This window comes from Tupaia chinensis, unplaced genomic scaffold, assembly GCF_000334495.1.
Source record: "Tupaia chinensis unplaced genomic scaffold, TupChi_1.0 Scaffold143064_1, whole genome shotgun sequence".
Classification (NCBI taxonomy): Eukaryota; Metazoa; Chordata; class Mammalia; order Scandentia; family Tupaiidae; genus Tupaia; species Tupaia belangeri.
In genome coordinates, this window is record NW_006202908.1 from 846,989 (window position 1) to 866,291 (window position 19,303).

At 41.1% G+C, this 19,303-nt stretch overlaps 1 pseudogene; it reads left to right on the forward strand.

Annotated features, from left to right (window-relative positions):
• Nucleotides 1–9,867, forward strand: part of LOC102497647 (60S ribosomal protein L18a-like) — a 15,866-nt pseudogene extending 5,999 nt beyond the window's left edge.
• The last annotated feature ends 9,436 nt before the right edge of the window (nucleotides 9,868–19,303 follow it).

The window sequence follows — 19,303 nt, forward strand, 5'->3', positions numbered from 1 at the left end:
GTGCCCGCCCCCTGTACCAAAAACCTCTCAAAAAAAAAAAATTTTTTTTTTTAAAAGGCTTACTCTAGACTGGTCCCATGGATATGTGGTTAAATCTAACACCACCCCATCTGACAAGGGGCAACCTAATGAATGAAATTCTTGAGGAAAACCAGTCAAAGCATACTTGTCAGTTTAACTCGGCAGATGGCAGGGGTTAGGCAGTTAAACTTGTTAACTCTCCTGGATGGTTTCCATAAGTATGTGTATATGTGGGTGCATTTGTGTGTGTGTGTATGCGTGTGTGTGTGTGAGCATGTAGGAAACTAACTTGTGAACGGGGTTGAGTGTGATGTCTGGACTGGTGGGTATGGACTACAGACAGTTTCACTGAAATGGAAAACCAAAGGGACCCAAGACCCCAGGAGTTTGCAAAAATCTTGGAAGGGAGAGAGGGCTGACTTCCACAGTTTTGAGCCAAGCCCACCTGTGTGGCCAGAGACTGGGAGACTTCATTCCAGCCACCTGACGGGCTAGGTGCACGTTCACTTTCAAGGTGAAACTGTTCTCTCCAAGGCAGCTCCTATGCCTTTAGTTCTTGTATAAGTTCTCTGAGAATGTTTGCCCCACTTCTTGGTTCTCAGACCTCCCTGTTTCCTACCTTGTACTGAGCTTTTTATCCCTTGCATTTGTTGAAACCCCACGTCTCCTAAAAGCTACTTAAGCTAATCCCTCCTGCCTCCTCCAGTGCATGACCTGTGCATGTCTGGTGAGCAAGCCATAGAGAGTGGTACTCAAATCACAGCTGGCCATGTGGGATCTGATTTCTTCTGTGCAGTGTTTAACTACTCCACTATGGGGCCAGTTCTGCTCAAAGCTTCTTTGGACCATCTGCCACTGTGGGGTTCCATCAGTTGATGTGTGTCAAGTAGCATCCAGACTTACACCATCTAACCAGCTTCCTATTTATCTCCCTCGCCCCTTTTCAAGTTTTTTATTTATTTATTTATTTATTTATTTATTTTTGCCTTAAGGTACATGCACTCACCATATATATAGAGAGAGACAGTGAAAGAGAGAGAAAGTGTGTGAGAAATCACCCAGGGAAATGGCCACCCTGCAATCCCTTCTTCTCCATTCTCCTCCTGGAATCTTGGGCACACAGGCCTGGCATGAGTTTCAAGCCACCAGGTCTGGGACTTGAACCATGGTTGGGCATGTGGGAGTCCAGCGACATAACTGCACACCATCTACTGGTCCCCCTTCTCAAGCTTTTACTACTTTCCTTCTGGGTTGTGATTACACAGAATCAGTAGACCTTATGACTGAAGTCAACTGCATGGACAGTCAACCAATCAATCGTATCTATGTGATGAAAACCCAACAAAACTCTGGACACTGGTGAACATCCCTGAATGCAACTCTCTGGGCACATTGTCACACCACAGTACTAGAGAAACAAAAACCTCAAGAAACACCCTCCTGAATGAACTCTGCCTTGGGATTTTCGTCCCTGGAGGTTTTCATGTTTCCTTTCCTCGTGGTTAACTAAGTATAGCCTAGACTGAGTTTTGTGGCTCTACTGAAACTAAGGGTAACTTGGGGCACCACCTAAATATGTAATTAGTGTCAAAAGTGAAGGCATTTTGTGTGGACTAAACTTTCTCTGTGTGTATTACCACTTGTATTTCTTTTAGTCCCAGCTCAAAAAGAATTAGTACTAATTTCTTCAAAAAAGGACACAAAATAATAAAAGAGAGAGTGTTAGAAATGGAGTTGGAAGACTTCCGTTGTTCATCTGAGGGGAATCAAAGTCCCCTACTTCCCTAATTGCTTAACTTTAGAAAGAAAGAACATGATTAACTCCCATACAACTGGGAGAGTAATCAATATGTAACCTGAAGTCCAAAGCTAGTTATTTGAGAAAAATCAATAAAACTGATAAATCTCCAGCTAGATTAATCGAGCAGAAACTATAGAAAACATAAAAACCAGTATCAGGAATGAGAGAGGTGGCAACCTCTGTGGACAGATCCTAAAGACAGGGAATAGTACGGAAAATTTACACCAACAGATGCAATAACTTAGATGAAATAAGCTGATTCCTTGAAAGAACCCCTATTGGATACCTTGAAAAAAACTACAAAAACTCACTGAATACATAAAGAAAAAAATCAGGTCATGTATTCTTAAGTGAATTAGATTTGTAGATTAGAACTTCTGGCCTTGTGGTAAAAGTTCCCAAACATTTAAAGACAAAATAACACCAATTCTAAACAAATTCTCCCAGAAAACTGAAGAGGAAAATAATGTTTAACTCATTCTCTGAGGCTAGCATTACCTTTATACCAAACAGACAAACAGCAACATGACAAAAAAAACAAAACAAACAAAAAACTGCAGACCAATATCCCTCATGATTATAGATATAAAAATTCATAATAAACTTTTAGAAAATTGAATATAACACACACATTCTCTCTCCTCTTTCTCTCTCTCTGTCTTTGCTTCTCAACCAGCTGGGATTTTTTCCAGGGAAGCACATTTGATAGAATATCCACCTTGGCCATACTATTCAACTGAAAAGAAAAACCATGTGAGCATCTCCGTAGACTCAGGGGAAGAATCTGAAAGAATTCAACATCTACTCCTGATAAACTCTGCAAATGAGAGAGAGGAAATTTCCTCAAGTTGATACAACACACGTATAAAAAGTCTACAGTTAAAATTGTACAAGATTAAATATTCCCTCTTCCATGCTGGAAAAGGCAAGATTATTCACTATCAATTCTTCTACTCAGTATCATACCAGAGGTTATGACCCATGCAAAAAAGAAAGAAAAATAAATAAAAGTTACCCAGATTTCAATGGAAAAAACACAACTTTTTATTTTCAGATGACATGATCACCTATGTGGGTCATCTTATGGACCCTCCAAAACAATTGTAGAATCCAGACTTAATACGTGAGTTTAGCAAGATGCAGCATACAAGATCAATAAGCAAAAATCAATTGTTTTTCAACATAATAGCCCTGAATGATCCCATACTTAAAACAAAATGTTAAAAAATGTCATTTACAATAAAAATATAAAACAATTGAGGATAATTTGACAAAATATTTCCAAGGTCTATACACTTAAAACCATAAAGCATTGCTGAGAGAAATGGGTAATATATCTTGTTTATAAATGAAGAATTAATATTGTTGAAATTTAATCTTCAACTTGACCTATGGAATCAATGAAATCCTGGTAAAAATGGAACCGTTTTGGTATACACTCACAATTGCTAAGATGTGGCATCAACCTAAGTGCCCGAGAACGGACCGAGAAAGTGTGGCACGTATTAACTACGGAATACCACTCATTAAGAGCCTCGTACTAGTCAGGAAGTGCCTCAGCCTGCGAGGTGAAGGGGTGTGGAACCCCGAGTGGAAGCAGGCGGTAGACTGAGGAAGGACAGACAGTCTGACAGGTAGAGAAAGAGGGAACGGGGCGGACCAGGTGCCTCTGAGGGAGAACGCTCGGCCTGGAGCCAGGCCCAGGTGTATTCTTTTGCACAGCAGTGGGGGAGGGAGACGCTGGAGGGAAGGCCAGGATTTTCTATTGTCGTGCCTGTGGAGCATCTTGTGGCCTGTGGTTCCAAGCAAGTTTCCCCCGGCCTTCTGTGACTGACACCCAGCTCCCTTTAATTTACACGGCCCTGCAGTGCAAGAGCAGGTCATGTCTTCCTTAGAGCTTTCCACTTGCCCTGCAGCATCAGCCCAAAGACCACGCCTACTTTAACGGTTGCTAGTGCTTTGTCCAGATCTGGCCACAACCTAGAATTAAAACAAAACAAAACAAAAGGAAACGAAACGGAACAGTGAGATCCTCTCATTCGCTATAAAATGGACAGCTACAGAAGATTTAATGCTAAGTGAAGCATGCCAGCCTATGAAAAGCAGACTTTGTATGACCCTGCTCAATATATACAGAATGTCAGGGCCAGCAGATGGCGTAGCAGTTATGTTGCTGGACTCCCGTGTGGTTATGGTTCGAGTCCCAGACCCGGTGGCTTGAAAATCATGCCAGGTGTGTGTGCATGAGTGCCCAAGATCCTGGAAGGAGAATAAATGAGAAGGGACTGTGGCGTGGCCATTCCCCAGGATGATTTCTGACTTTCCTTCTCACTGTCTCTGTCTGTCTCTCTAGTAAGCGCATGTGTCCTAAGGCAAAAACCTCTAATACACACACACACACACACACACAATGTCTGCACTTTGTGGCAGAAACTGCAAGAGTGGAAAATACAATAGCAAAATCAGGAAGAGGAGATAACAGACAGTATTGGAGGAAGTGGATAGCTGGGAGTGGGAAGGAGAAACTCAAACAGAAAAAAAGAACTGTTTTTTTAGTAAAGAATTATTTTATTTAACTTTATTTATTTAAATTTGACCAAAGAGGTACAGACTGAGAAGGGTAAGGGGGAGAAAAAGAGAGAGAGAAAGTAAGAAAACAAGCTGCCAGGCCTAGGACTTGAACCATGGTCAGCCATGTGGGAGTCTAGCACCCTTAACCACCATGCCACCTGCCGGCCCCCCCAAAATAAACATTTATCAGACACAAGAATGGAAAGGTATTGTGTAAACTAACATCTTTGACTTGACTGACATGGAATGCACTTTGAGAACCCGTATCGTATGCTGTAAAAATGTACAGTGATTAAATGTAAGTAAAAATAAACAACCGAACAACAAAAAACTTGAAAACTCTCATTTAGAATTTTTTATGGAAATGTATGGGAACTAGAATAATCAAAAGGATATTGAAAAGGTATAACAAAAAGTGAGGTGCTTACATGTTTGCAGGGTTTATAATAAAGCCACAGTAATCAAGACAGTGTGGTATTGGTATAAAATGTGACAAACTGAGCAATAAAATTGAGATTCTAGAAATAGACTTGCACGTATATGATACATTTATTTTCTTTTTCTTTATCTCTCTTTCCTTTTTTTTTTTAGGTTTTTGTCATACAGTACGTGCACACACCAGGAAGAGAGAGGGAGAGGGAAAGTGAGAAATCAACCCCCAGGGTGGATGGCCATGCTGCAACCTCGTCTCCATTCTCCTCCCAGGATTCTGACACACAAGCATACGTGCCCTGCCTGAGTTTCTAGCCACCAGGCCTGGGACTGGAACCATGATTGGCCATGTGGAAATCTAGCACCTTAACCACCACGCCACCTACTGGTCCAACATTTATTTTCAGTAAAAGTGCCAAGGCAATTGATTTAGCAGGGGAAGGAAAATCTTTTCACCAAATGATACTAGAACAATTGCCATTATATATGCCAATATATGCCATTATATTTGAATTTATTATTGAAATTTTTTTCCAATAGACTTCTGTGACATATACAAAAAATACACATGGACATATACAGAAAAATATACATGTACCAAAAATAACCTCAACCTTTACTTTATAATATATATAAAAATAATTTGGAATGAATCACATACCTAAATCTAAAAGCAAAAACTAAAAAAAAAAAAAAAAAAAAAAAAAAAATCAGAAAACAAAAGACAAAAACATAGCAACCTTATATTCACCAGAGAGTTCTTAACTATGACACACAAAATGTAGTTGTAAAAAGAAAAATTAAGGGACCAGCAGTTAGTGTAATGGCTATGTCGCTGAACTCCCATGTAGCCGACTGTGGTTCGAGTCCTGGACCTGGTGGCTTAAACTCACGCTGGGTGCATGTGCATGCATGCCCAAGATCCCGAGAGGAGAATGGAGGAGAAAGGATTGCGGTGTGGCCATCCCCCCAGGGGGGATTTCTCGCTTTCTATCTCTCTGTCTCTCTCTGTCTTTCTGGTGAGCGCACACACCCTATAGCAAAAACCTCTCCAATAAATAAATAAATAAATAAATAAATAAATAAATAAATAAATAAATAAGAAAAATTAAAACTGGGCTTCATCAAAGTTAAACATTTTCATTCTTAGAAGACAATGTTAAGGGGCCAGCAGGTGACACAGAGATTAAGTCACCAGACCCCACATGGCTAGCTGCATGATTCACATCCTAGACCTGGCAGCTTGAAAATCACACTGGGCATGTGTACATCCTTGCCCAAACTCCTGAGACGAGCTGGAAGAGAAGGCATTATGGTGTGGTCATCCCCCAAGGGGGCAATTTCTCACCATTTCTCTCTCTCTGTCTCTGGTAAGAACACGCACCCTATAGTAAAGAGTGTTTTTTTAAAAAGAAAAGGACAATGTCAAGAAAATCAAAAGACAAGTCACCTACTAGAAGAAATTATTAAGAATAAAAAAAATATGGCCATGGGGCCAGCAGGTGGTATGGTAGTTAGGGCACTGGACTCCCATGTGACCAACCATGGTGTGAGTCCTGAACACGGTGGCTTGCTTTCTTACTTTCCCTCTCTGTTTCTCTCTGATGAATGCGCATGCCCTATAGCAAATTAGAATAATAAATAAATAAATAAGTTAAAAATCATCCTACAAAGGACTTGTATATAGAATAAAGAACACTTAAAAATAAAAAGACAAACCAATTTTTTAAATTTTTTATTAATTTATTTACATTCATCCACTGAGCATCATCACAGTGTACAAAATGTGATTTCCCATCCAGAATACACTGCATAGTAGCCTAATCATACATGCTATAATCGACAAATAATTTTCCATTTCTTGTTTCATATATATGTGTGTGTATATATGTTTCCCCCTATTTCTCACCCTCTGCCATTGCCCACCCTCCTCCCACACTGTCTCTGGTGTCAAAGTTGCTTTCCAATCCTTTTTTCCCCCACATTTTATTGATTCACAAAATTACTTAATTAATCTAACTATTTTCAATAGCAGGCTCAGCAGATATATACATATCTGTGAACACATGTCTGACTTTAGGCATGAAGCTCTGAGTACACTGAATATACTATAAGGTAGCACCTAACTGATGCTATATAGCTTACTGCAGTCATTAAATAGGTATTTTTTCACGTATTTTTTTAATTTCAAGGAAAGCAGTTTTAGCTTTAATAAATCAAAGTTAAAAAAATGCTAAGAGAGCTTTGCTTAAAACTTAAAGCCAGGAAACAGGTTAGGATTCTGTTCAAATAGTAGGTGCATGAACCTACCAGCAGCTCAAGGCAAGACAAAAATTTTTAAATCTAGAAAACAAAGCATAGGAGAAAATCCACGTATTTTTTTAATTTCAAGGAAAGCAGTTTTAGCTTTAATAAATCAAAGTTAAAAAAATGCTAAGAGAGCTTTGCTTAAAACTTAAAGCCAGGAAACAGGTTAGGATTCTGTTCAAATAGTAGGTGCATGAACCTACCAGCAGCTCAAGGCAAGACAAAAATTTTTAAATCTAGAAAACAAAGCATAGGAGAAAATCAATAATGTTTCAATAATATTTCACTAGTTCAGACTCATGTACTTTATCTATCTTCTGTTGTGGTCTGATCTTCCCATTTAAATTCTGAAACATAACATTCAACTCCAGACTTGTCCCTACCATTAAGTTGGCCATTTACTTGGTTGTTTTTGAACTCTTATTTCTGTGTGTCTGTGTTTAGTTTTCCCAGTTTAGCATTCCTTTCAAAACTTCTTGGAGGAACCAGCACTTAGTGTAATGGCTATGTCACTGAACTCCCATGTAGTCGACCGCGGTTCAAGTCCTGGACCCAGTGGCTTAAAACTCACACCAGGCACGTGTGCGTGCATGTCCAAGATCCCGAGAGGAGAATGGAGGAGAAGGGATTGAGGCGTGGCCATCCCCTCTGGGGGATGATTTCTCGCTTTCTGTCTCTCTGTCTCTCTCTGTCTCTCTGGCGAGCGAACGTGCCCTGTAGCAAAAACCTCTCAAAAAAAAAAAGAAGAAAAAAACAAGAAAAACTTCTTGGAGAACTGGTCTGGCATTGGTAAATTCTTTCAGGTTTTGTTTATCTGAGAATGTTCTTGTCTTTTCTTCCCACGTGAAGAATAATTTTGCCAGGTACATTATTCTTGGTTGAAATTGTTTTTCCCTTAACATTTTGAATATATTTTCCCATTCTTTTCTTGCTTGCATTGTGTCTGACGAGAGGTCCACTGTTAGCCTGATGGAATATCCTATTTAGGTAATTTGATATTTCTCTTTTACCAATTCAGTATCTTGTCTTTGTGGTTTTGGTCAATCTGGCCATGACATGTCTTGAAGAATATCTTCTTGGGTTGATTCTATTTGGGGTCCTCTGTATTTCTTGGGACTGGATCTTTGAATGCCTCTCAAGGTTTGGAAAATTTTCTTCGAAGATTTTATAAATAGATTATCAATGCCCTTCTTAGTCTCTTCACCTTCTGGAATACCAATTATTCAGATGTTTGAATGTTTAACAGTGTCTAGTATTTCTTGTATATTATTCTCATTTTTGGAGGCAATTTTCTCAGTCTTCCTGGTGGATTTTTCTAGGTCAGTTATTCTGTCCTCTATATCTGAGATTTGATCCTCTGCATGATCTAGTCTACTTTTAATACTTTCAAAGGAGGTTTGGATTTTCTGTATCACAGCCTTCATCTCTAACAGTTCTGTTTGATTCTTTTTTACTGTGTGTATTTGCTCTTTTAGATCCTGTAAGAACTTTCTCACCTCTTGGAAATTGTCAACTCTTTCCTCCTGTGTCTTCTGGAGTTCACGGTCTCTCTTCTCTTCCATCTCTGTTAGCTTCGTCATTATGAATATTCTAAATTATTTATCTGACATGAGTTCCATCGTACGGTATGAGGATGGAGAGGAGTTTTTCTTTTCCCTTGGAGTAGAGGTATTTTCTTGCTTTCTCACATTTCTTGTGGCCCTGCAGTGATTTCTGGTCATGTGATGGATGGTGCGTTTCTTCCTAATTCTTGAAGTTCGATCTGAGCATTCAGAAGTATGCTGGAGGAGGTGATCTGGAATCTCCCTTCTGTTTTTCACTCTTTGTGCATCAGTTTCAGTGGGAATTGAGGAATATTGTGACCCTGGTTGTAATCAGATGTTTGGATCCTGTTCACTTAGACCTACCTAGACACTCAGTGAGTGGAGGCTGAGCTGCCATGGGATGAAGTTAAAAGAAAAAGGAAAAGAGAAGAAGAGAAAAGAAAAAAAAAAAACTATAAAAAATAGAAAAGAAAGAAAAGGAAGACAATAAAATAATTTTATATTTTAATTTTTAAAAGGCAAAATATGAAGATTGTGGAGTGCATGTGAAAGCAATATTTCACAGTTGAAGTTCAGTAGCCACCTCAGCATGGGCCTTGGTTTCCACAAGCGAATTTTTCAAGTGGGTTAAAAAATTTCAACAGGTACATAGTCAAATAAGATATACAGATGCCCTTTGCGGTGGCGGCCAGAGCAGAGCACACCAAGGTTGGAGAGTACAAGGTGGGACCTGCCTGCCCACACCCAAATCCAGCCTGCCCTCTGCTGCCAGCGCCTCTGCCCCTAACCACGTGGTTGCCAAGTCCCGCTTCTGGCACTTGGCATCTCAGCTGAAGATGAAGACGTCACCGGAGAGATCTTCTACTGTGGGTGCGTGTCCAAGAAGTCCCCTCTGCAGGTGAAGAACTTCAGTACCTGGCTGCACTATGACTCCCACAGTGGCAACCACAGCATGTACTGTGAGTACCGTGACCTCACCACGGTCAGCCGTCACCCGGTGCTACCAGGCATGGGCGCATGACACTGCACCTGTACCCACTCCATCCAGATCATGGAAGTGGAGGAGACTGCAGCCAGCGGCCGGCTGTCAGGCAGTTCGATGACACCAAGATCAAGTTCCCTCTGCCCCGCCGGGTTCGGTGGTACCAGCACAAGCCTCATTTCACCACCTACAGGCCCGACACCTTCTTCTTTTTTTTTTTTTTTGGAGAGGTTTTTGCTGTAGGGCGCATGCGCTTGCCAGACAGACAGAGAGAGACAGAAAGACAGAAAGCGAGAAATCATCCCCCAGGGGGGATGGCCACACCGCAATCCCTTCTCCTCCATTCTCCTCTCGGGATCTTGGGCACGCACGCACACGCGCCCGGCGTGAGTTTAAGCCACCGGGTCCAGAACTCGAACCGTGGTCAACTACGTGGGAGTCCAGCGACATAGCCATTACGCTAACTGCTGGTCCCATTCCCAATGCCTTCTTCTAGGTCCAAATAAACTTAAACCAGCAATCCTCCCCATCCACAAAAAAAAGAAATACAGATGGCAAGTAAACAAGTAAACGCAGGAAAGATGTCAGATGTTATTATTAGGAAACCGTAAATTAAAAACATAGGTTACCCTACACAGCTGCCAGCTTGGCTAGAAGTGAGAAGACTGACTACACTGCGTTGGCAAGGATCCAGAGCAACACTCGCTCACTGCTGGTAGGAATATGAGCTAACACAACTGCTTTGAAAACAGCATGATCATTTCTGACTTTCTTTTTCTTTTGCCATAGGGCATATGAGCTTGTGGGGGGGTGGGGGAGGAACAACCCCAAATGGAGACAGCCATGCCACACGCCCTACACCTCCATTTTCCTCCAGGGACTTTTGGCATGCAGGCACACGCACCCAGAATGTTTTTCAAGCCACGAGGTCCAGTACTCGAACTGCAGTGTCAGCTATATGGGATCCAGTTCCTTAACCACTATGCCAGCTGTTGGCCCCTGCATGATGATTTCTTAAAAAGTTGAGTATATATTTCCCATATGACTCAGCCATTTCTTTCTTAAGTGGTTATCTAATTAGGCACAATGAAAAATTTGTGCACAAAAACTTGCACACAAATGTTCATGGTAGATTTATAATAGTCTGAAAGTGCAAACAATCAAGTACGTGTTAACTAGCAGATGAATAAACAAATGCAGGTAATCTATGGCCAGGAATACTATTCAGTAATAAAAAAATAAGGAAACCAATGATACAAAAGTATATGAATGAATTTAAAAACAATTGAGTTAAAGCAACCAGATTCCCTCCCCATTATCTTCAGCATCGAAAAGAGTGCATATTGCATAATTCTACTCATATAAAATTCTAGGAAATACGAATGAATCTATAGTGACAGGAAGCAGCTCAGTGGTTGCATGGAGGGCAGGGCTGGGTGGAAGAATTACCGGGGGGTATGCAGAAAATTTGGGACATGATGGATATGTTCACTCTTGTGTGTGATTGTGGTGTGGGTTTCACAGGTATGTGTATCAAATTTCAAAAAAATCTCATGAAAAAATGGAATTAAAAATATGAGTTTATCCTGGTACAAAGAAAATTCTGAAATCTGTGCATAGTTTTTCATAGTAGGCATTTTCCATGAACTTTTTGAAGATCCCTTCATGTGCCAGAATTTATCAAATTGTACACTTTTAAAATATGTGTAGTTGGGGTTCAGTGGGTGGCATGGGGGTTTAGGCGCTGGACTCCCACATGGCCAACTGTAGTTCGATCCTGAGACTTGGTGGTTTGAAAATCATACAGTGCTTCTGCATGTGTGCCCAGCATCCTGAGAGGACAATGGAAGAGAAGGGGCTGGGTGTGCCCATCCCCTCCAGGGGGTGATTTCTCACTTTCCCTCTCTCTGTCTCTCTATGGCCCTATGACAAAAGCCTAAAAACAAATATGCACAGTTTACATACATCAATTATCCTCAATAAAGCTATAAGAAACTAGTCACTACTATCAGGTTAAAATTAACGTAAATACATACATCACACACAAAAACAGAAAAGATTATAGCTCATCATGCTGGGTGATAAAGGAGGATAAGCCTTCTTGTGAAAGCTTCATGACCTTGGGAACAAGGACTTGGAGAGAGCCACTCATGGTCTAGAAAATGTTGAAGCCAGTGCCAAGTCACCATACTGCATAAGTTCGGGAAAGGTGGCAGATTCAAGGAGAAGGCACATTTCACAGGAGAATGAAGGAAGACCTCAGGGAACAAGTGACATTGACAACAAGCCAGACAGATGTAACTAGAACCATGAAGAAGAGAATGAATTCCTGGTAGGCAGAATAGTCTGAGTGAATGTGTAGATTTGGAAAAGCTCATGGAGCTTAAAAGTAGTGTCTTTTTCTCAAGATTTCACGAGTTTTACTCTATGGATATTCAGAGAAGATTTGTAGCCATATGACTAATCAAATATTACAGTTTAATTTTAAAGTGAGCCTCTTTTGGTGTGTCCTCATTCTTTGTAGGATGCAAGTCCTTTTTAAAGGGCACTGAAATGTTGATGCAACAAACACTGTACTGTTTATGTATCTGTGGGGACCTAGTCTCTGGGGAAGTTTCTTTTAAAGTGAAGGTCTTTTCAAGATAGCAGTCTTTGGACTGAAGATCCACTTATAACTCCCTTTAAGTAGTCGACATTTTTAAATAAAGCTTTTTTTTTTTCCAATTCTGTAAGAATTACATGTTGGAATAAAGTATTTACAATATACAAGAAGAAAGAAAAAAATCTCTCATACTCATGCCACCCTAAACAACCGCCACAAGTATTTCAGTGTTAACTTCTAGGATTTTTTTTTTTTTGAGAGGTTTTTGCTATAGGGCACATGCACTCTCCAGAAAGATAGAGACAGACAGAAAGCGAGAAATCACCCCCTAGGGAGGATGGCTACGCTGCAATCCCTTCTCCTCCATTCTCCTTTCAGAATCTTGAGCATGCATGCACGTGCACCCGGCCTGAGTTTAAGCCATCGGGTCTGGGACTCAAACCGCAGTCGACTAACTATATGGGAGTCCAGCAACGTAGCTATTACGCCATTTGCTGGTCCCAAATTCTAGGCTTTTAATGCACTTCTTAACATAATGGTGACTTACATACATATGTTTTTGCTTCCTGCAAATAGTGAATGTGTGTATGTATTTTTAGAACTTTATTTTTAAATGTTGACTACTTAAAGAGAGTTACCAGTGTGTCTTCAAAGCCAAAACACTACCACCTTGAGAAGACCTTCAGCTCAAAATTACATACTTATCTAATTTTATAAAGGTGTTTTTTTTGGTTTTTTTTTGCCATAGGGTACATGTGCTTGCCACAAAAAGACAGCAACAGAGAGAGGGAAAGTGAGAAATCACACCCATCCCCAGGGGATAACCACACCACAATCCTTTCTCTTTCATGCTCCTCTCACCTGTGCCGGTGTGACTAGAACTGCCATCGCAGCACCTGCTGGCCCCACCTGCAAATAATATTTTTATATCTATAAAGGTCATTAATGAGGTGCCTGGGTTTATTTCCACTTGATATCTGAGGGATTACATCTGCTCATGGACAAGGGATTTATCAGCGTCTTCTATGAATAAGAGATCATCACCCACTTCAATGAGCTACAAGCTTTTAAACTTTCTGTGTGAGGCATGTACTTATGTTAACTTTGCACATGGCATCCTCGTATAGATGGCTGTCTAGGTGGGAAAAGAACAAAAAAGAAGGCACTATTAGCTACAGACAGCACTCACCATTAACTTGCAGTAACTCTATTAATTGGTTTCATTTCAAATCAGCTAACGTTGAGTTGAGCATTCACAAGCCCTGTCTGGAGACTTAGTAAGAAGGGTCAACTTCCTGAGAGTCAACGTTAGGGTCGAAGAGGTTTTCCAATGGAGAAGGGTGCATTTGATGAATGCTAATTACATGGTTCCAAATCTTCTTTAGCCAATCCGCTTGCAGCTGTTATCCAAGCTATTTTATAATGTCTGAAACAGCTGTCAACATTTTAAGGGGGAAGCTCTTCAATCAATGAATTGACAGAAATGCAATACTTAGATTTTTTCTGAGCAGAAGGCAAGCGCACATAATATACATCTATTTGGAGATGTAGCCAGCAATGAGAGGGAACAATTGATACTGCCATTGTGTTGTAAAGTGTGGAAGAAAATTGTCATGCTCATGGGCATGGAACAGACATAAAAGCACACTTACTGGGATGGGAGACCCACAGAGTCAAATGTGGTGTTTGAGTGTCCTAAGGACACAAGCAGAGCAATCTTATTTCCCATCAATAAGAATGTTTCTAGTGGTGTAGAGCCACATTGTAAATCATATTTTAATTAAAATTTTAGTGCTTGTTGATGCTATTTGTTTATTGTCTCAATAAAACATTTTTTAACAGATGACATCTGGACATTTTGCTTAATTTCTCTCCTTCTTTTCTCTATAAAATTCTTTAGTAAATTTAATTGTCAAGGAAGGCATCAGACTGACAGCTTTGGAAAATGAAGCCATTTATTCAGCCTCAGATTCAGTGTGTTTAGAAAAGAACTGCCTTCCTGCTACCGTTGACCTTCATCCTGCAGCAGAAAGACTATTTCTTAAGAGAAGGTTTAGGTTGGCTGTCCTCGTATAAAAGGTCCCGCCGGCCCGCTGAGCTCCCCACCTCGCCTGCCCCTGTCCTGGAGCTAGTGGTTCCCGAAGTACCCCATATCCTGCGAGACACGCCGCACACCGATGGAGCAGACATGGTCAGAGCAATGGTGGCCAGGCTGGGGCTGGGCTGCTGCTGCTGCTGCTGCTGGCGCTGCTCCTGCCCATGCAGATTTATTCAAATCGAACAACTGTCCTAACACTTCCAAGTAACTCCTCCCAGAACACCTCGGCTGCCCCAAACCCAGCTAATGCCACCACCAAGGCCGCTAGCAGTGCCCTGCCGCCAACAACCAGTCTCCTTGTGGTCTCGCTTTCTCTTCTACAGCTCTACTGTTAAGAGACTCAGGTCAAGAAATAGCCACACTTCCCCATCTTCTAAACCCTATCCGAACAGCATCTAGAAGTCCAGTGTGGCAGGGAAAACAAAAGCAAAGCAAAACAAAACAAAAACACAGGTCTTCATCGAATCTACTAATCCCACATCTTATTTTATGGACCCAGAAGACGTTGTGAACCCCAGATTTGACTGGTTGAAGAACATGTGAAGGACTTGACCAGATGATAAATGCCAAGATCAAACCTGCTGAAGTTTCGTGTACAAGGTGGAGAGATAATACTCGCAATTAGTTAAGACATGATTTCCTTGAATGTGGCTTAAGAAATATAGACATGTAAAACTCTACCTTGAAATTTAGAGTAGACTGTATCTATTATCTAGCAATAAAGAATGGGATGTAGAATGGAGATTCCGTTTTCACTTGGTTCATTAAATCCATAAGGCCGTAAAACAAGTAGGTAATGTGAAAACTTCCCATGATTCTCTGTATATGTACAATAGAAGGAACTTCCAGGCGTTACTGTAAATCCTCAGTGGATTGTTTCAGCAGTACTAACTTAAAGCCGATATACTCTAGGTAAAATCTCACTTTGTAAAGCTGTCACTGTTTTCTGGGGAACTGAACTCTTTTCCTCTAAGGTTTTAGGTTGGACATTGCATTTGATCTTTTATTTTATTTATTATTTTTTTTTGGGGGGGCGAGGTTTTTGCTATAGGGCACATGTGCTCTCCAGAAAGACAGAGAGAAACAGAGAGAAAGTGAGAAATCACCCCCCAGGGGGGATGGTCACACCACAATCCCTTCTCCTCCATTCTCCTCCTGGGATCTTGAGCACGCATGCACATGCACCCGGCGTGAGTTTAAGCCACGGGGTCCAGGACTCAAACCGCAGTTGCCTACGTGGGAGTCTAGTGACATAGCCATTACGCTAACTGCTGGTCCACATTTGATCTTTTATGTAGTAATTAAGATGTGCTAGGACAATGATGGGTTGAAATCTACCCCCAAACCCAAGCACATTGGGTGAATATTGCTTAACCTTATAAAGTCAAATGGTAGACATCTTCCGGCACCTGATTTTATTGGACAAGAACACCAGGTTCATTTAGTTAAACTGGTTTTTTGTTTGTTTGTTTGTTTTTTAGTTAAACTATTTTAAAAGAGTAGAATTGCATTGACCTCAACTAATTTTAAAATGTTGCTTTTTATTTCTACATATGTTGAATTTCTGCATTTTTTACATTAAAACAATGTTTTGAAGGTAGAATTACAAATCTTGAAATTAAAAAGGTAAATACGTGAAGGGGCCAAAACTGTAAATCAGGTATTTGGGAAGTGAAGAATGGAGGCTAACTTGCTTAAAATTCACAGACACTTTTATACTCTTTCTGGAAATACTTTTTTTAAAAAAACCAATGGATCAGAATAGCCACATGTGGAACACTTTCTGTTATCAGTCAATACTTTTAGATAGTTAGAACCTCTAGTGAGCTTGATTCTGGAAAATCTTTTCCAACAGCCTCAACACGAAAACCTTTTTAAAAATGCACACCCCTGAAGCATTTTGCTTGCATGGTCACACACGGATGCTTAGGTTCTGTTCCAGTTTCTAATGGCCACCAAGTCATTTCCCCTCATCTTTAGAAACGTACATGACCAGAACCAGATTGAGCAGATCTGAAGCGACGGTGTGTGTGAATGCACACTCCCCTTCGCTTCACACCTGAATGCTGGCCGTCTGTTTTGGATTGTATCTTGTGCTTGTGTATCTGTGCTTCGATTCTTAGTAACCTCTCATGTTACACGGAATTGATTTGCATCGAACACAAACTGTAAATAAAGAGAAATGGATGGTTTAGGTTACTTTGAACCTTGACCTAGTATTTGCTTCTCGGCTAAAGTTGCAGCCTAAAATGGGACAATGAACATCTGTTATAATGGTGCTTTCTGGGTCCTCACAGGCCAGAAAATAAGTTGAACCCACTTTGTCTTTTCATCTGCAAATGGCTCTCAACAATTCTACCCAACAAAAAACCAATGCCTTCCTAGAAAGAGTGCAAGAACACCTGGTCTTCTCTGACTCCTCACGTAACCATATCCCTGCAAGGACAGTCATAATTCGTCACATGCCAGTAACCAAAGTGCATCATTAGGGTGTGTAAGTTTGGAAAAGTCTGCCTGGTGAAGTCAAGCTGGCAGAATGCATAGGCTCGTTTCTGCAAATACAATCTATGTTTTCGACGACTGATGCGAAAACATTTTGCTCTTGGTGCCATTCCTAACAGATGGAAAGACCAGTAGTCTTTGCATGATATTCCTGAGAAATATTTAAAAACACACAAAATAATCTTTTAAGTCTCAAAGGAAGATTAAAAATAGAAAGTCCTCTTTGCTGTCTTTGGGACTTCTTTAATCATTGCTGAATATGTCTGTTTCCAATTAGTGTTTCATTCACTATTTTCCTTAACTAATCCACTTCTAAGGTTAATTGTTTTAGTCAATTCTATTGCTCATGGAATTACCTGAATCTGGATGATTTATAAAATTAGAGGGTTATTCAGGTCATGATTTGGAGGTCCGAGGTCCAGGGGCCCCACATGGTGAGTGTCTCCTTGCTAATGAGTAACACGGTGCAGGCAGGAGCTTTTGCATGCACAATAAGTCTGAGCCCATGAGTCGCTGCCCGTCCCGTTCCCTGTCCCTGTTAACCCACTATGACTCACACATGGCAGCCCTACCTCGATGCCTAATCCCTTCCCAAGGCCCCAACTTTTAACACCATACTCAGATTAAGTCTCCTCTTAAGGCCCTCATAATGTAATAAAATCCCAACATGAATATGGGGGAACACAATCAAACGACAGCAGTTACTCCATGGGGCCACCATGAACCATGGGTCAATCTGAGTTCTTCAAACGCAGATCTCAAGACAAAGATATGTGCGAATGATTTATTCAGAGATTGCTCTCAAGAGAAACCCAGCAGGGAGAAAGGAAAGCAGGACAGGACAAAGCAAACAGCCCAGCAGTGGTGTGACCTTCAGGCAAAGTCCCTGGAGAGAATACTCAGCCTGATTTGACCATGACATTTGCCTCTGTTTAGCCCAGCTGAAGGCAAGGGAGCTGAGCTTTCAGGGGCTGCACCAGTCAGCCACTGGCTAAGTGCTGGCTGGGGTGGGGGTATGTGGGCTCTTAGTCACACCCTGCTTTCTGTGCCTGTGCACTAAGTGGGCAGACCTCCAAAAAGACACACGTGTGGACAGTTAGAAGCAAAAGCAGACAGAGGCCACAGGTAGGGTATATAGGAATAAGAGATGCAGTTGAGCCCAGCTCAGCATCAGCAGTGTCCACATATATATGTACGGCATGTGACAATATGCCTAGAATTGCAAAGTAAAAAGAGAAATGCTCATGCGTATATCATAAATCTTCCCAGAGGAAGAACATAAAGAAAAACACCTGAGCAGTCATAATTTGAATAGCACGCTCATTGCCACAAGAGAAAGAAGGCACAGAGCAGAGATTCCCACACCATTGGAGTCATCTGGGAGGTATTTAGAAATTCCAAAGCCCAGATTACACCCAAGATCATTCACTCAGAATCCCTGGGCCCAGAACCAGACATGTGTCTTTTCAACTTGTAGCCAATGTTAAGAAACTTTAGCACAGGGCATAGCCTTAATGCTGATGGCACTTCCAAAAAAAAGTAACTCAGGAACAAGCAGTTAGCGTAATGGCTGTCGCTGGACTCCCACGTAGTCGACCGCGGTTCGCATCCAGGACCCGGTGGCTTAAAACTCATGCTGGGCGCATGTGCGTGAGTGCCCAAGATCCCGAGAGGAGAGTGGAGGAGAAGGGATTGCGGCGTGACAATCCTCCCTGGGGGGTGATTTCTCGCTTTCTGTCTCTCTGTCTCTCTCTGTCTGTCTGGTGAGCACACGCACCCTATAGCAAAAACCTCTCCAAAAAAAAAAAAAAAAAGGAAATAACTTCTTTTTTATTGAGAGGTTTTTTGTTTGTTTGTTTGTTTTTTGCTATAGGGCGAGAAATACCCCCAGAGGGGATAGCCACACCGCAATCCCTTCTCCTCCAGTCTCCTCTCAGGATCTTGGGCACGCACACACACACACCCAGCGTGAGTTTAAGCCACTGGGTCTGTGACTCGAACCGCAGTCGACTACGTGAGAGTCCAGTGACATAGCCATTACGCTCACTGCTGGTCCCTTAACATGTTTTTTGATAGTGACCTGCAAAACAAAACATTTTGCTCCTCTGTACAATCACACATTATTGGAAAAGTGTCTTGCTTTTGGCAAGCAAATCAGTCTTTTTTCCCATTAATATATTGTGTGGTGTTTATTTAAAAATTGTTTAGCTGCTACAGGGAAAAACTATTAAGAGTTCTGAAGAAATACATATGATGAATACTTTATCATTTTTTAAATACAAAACAAGGACTGTTTTAAAACAATTAAAAAGTTATCTTTCGTCTTAAGAAAATAAAGGATTTGGTGAAGATGGAAGAATTGGACTTAACAGGAATCCATCTCTCAATCCAGATAGTAATTACACTGGCAGAATCTGCCCGGTGTAACTATTTTGGAACTCTG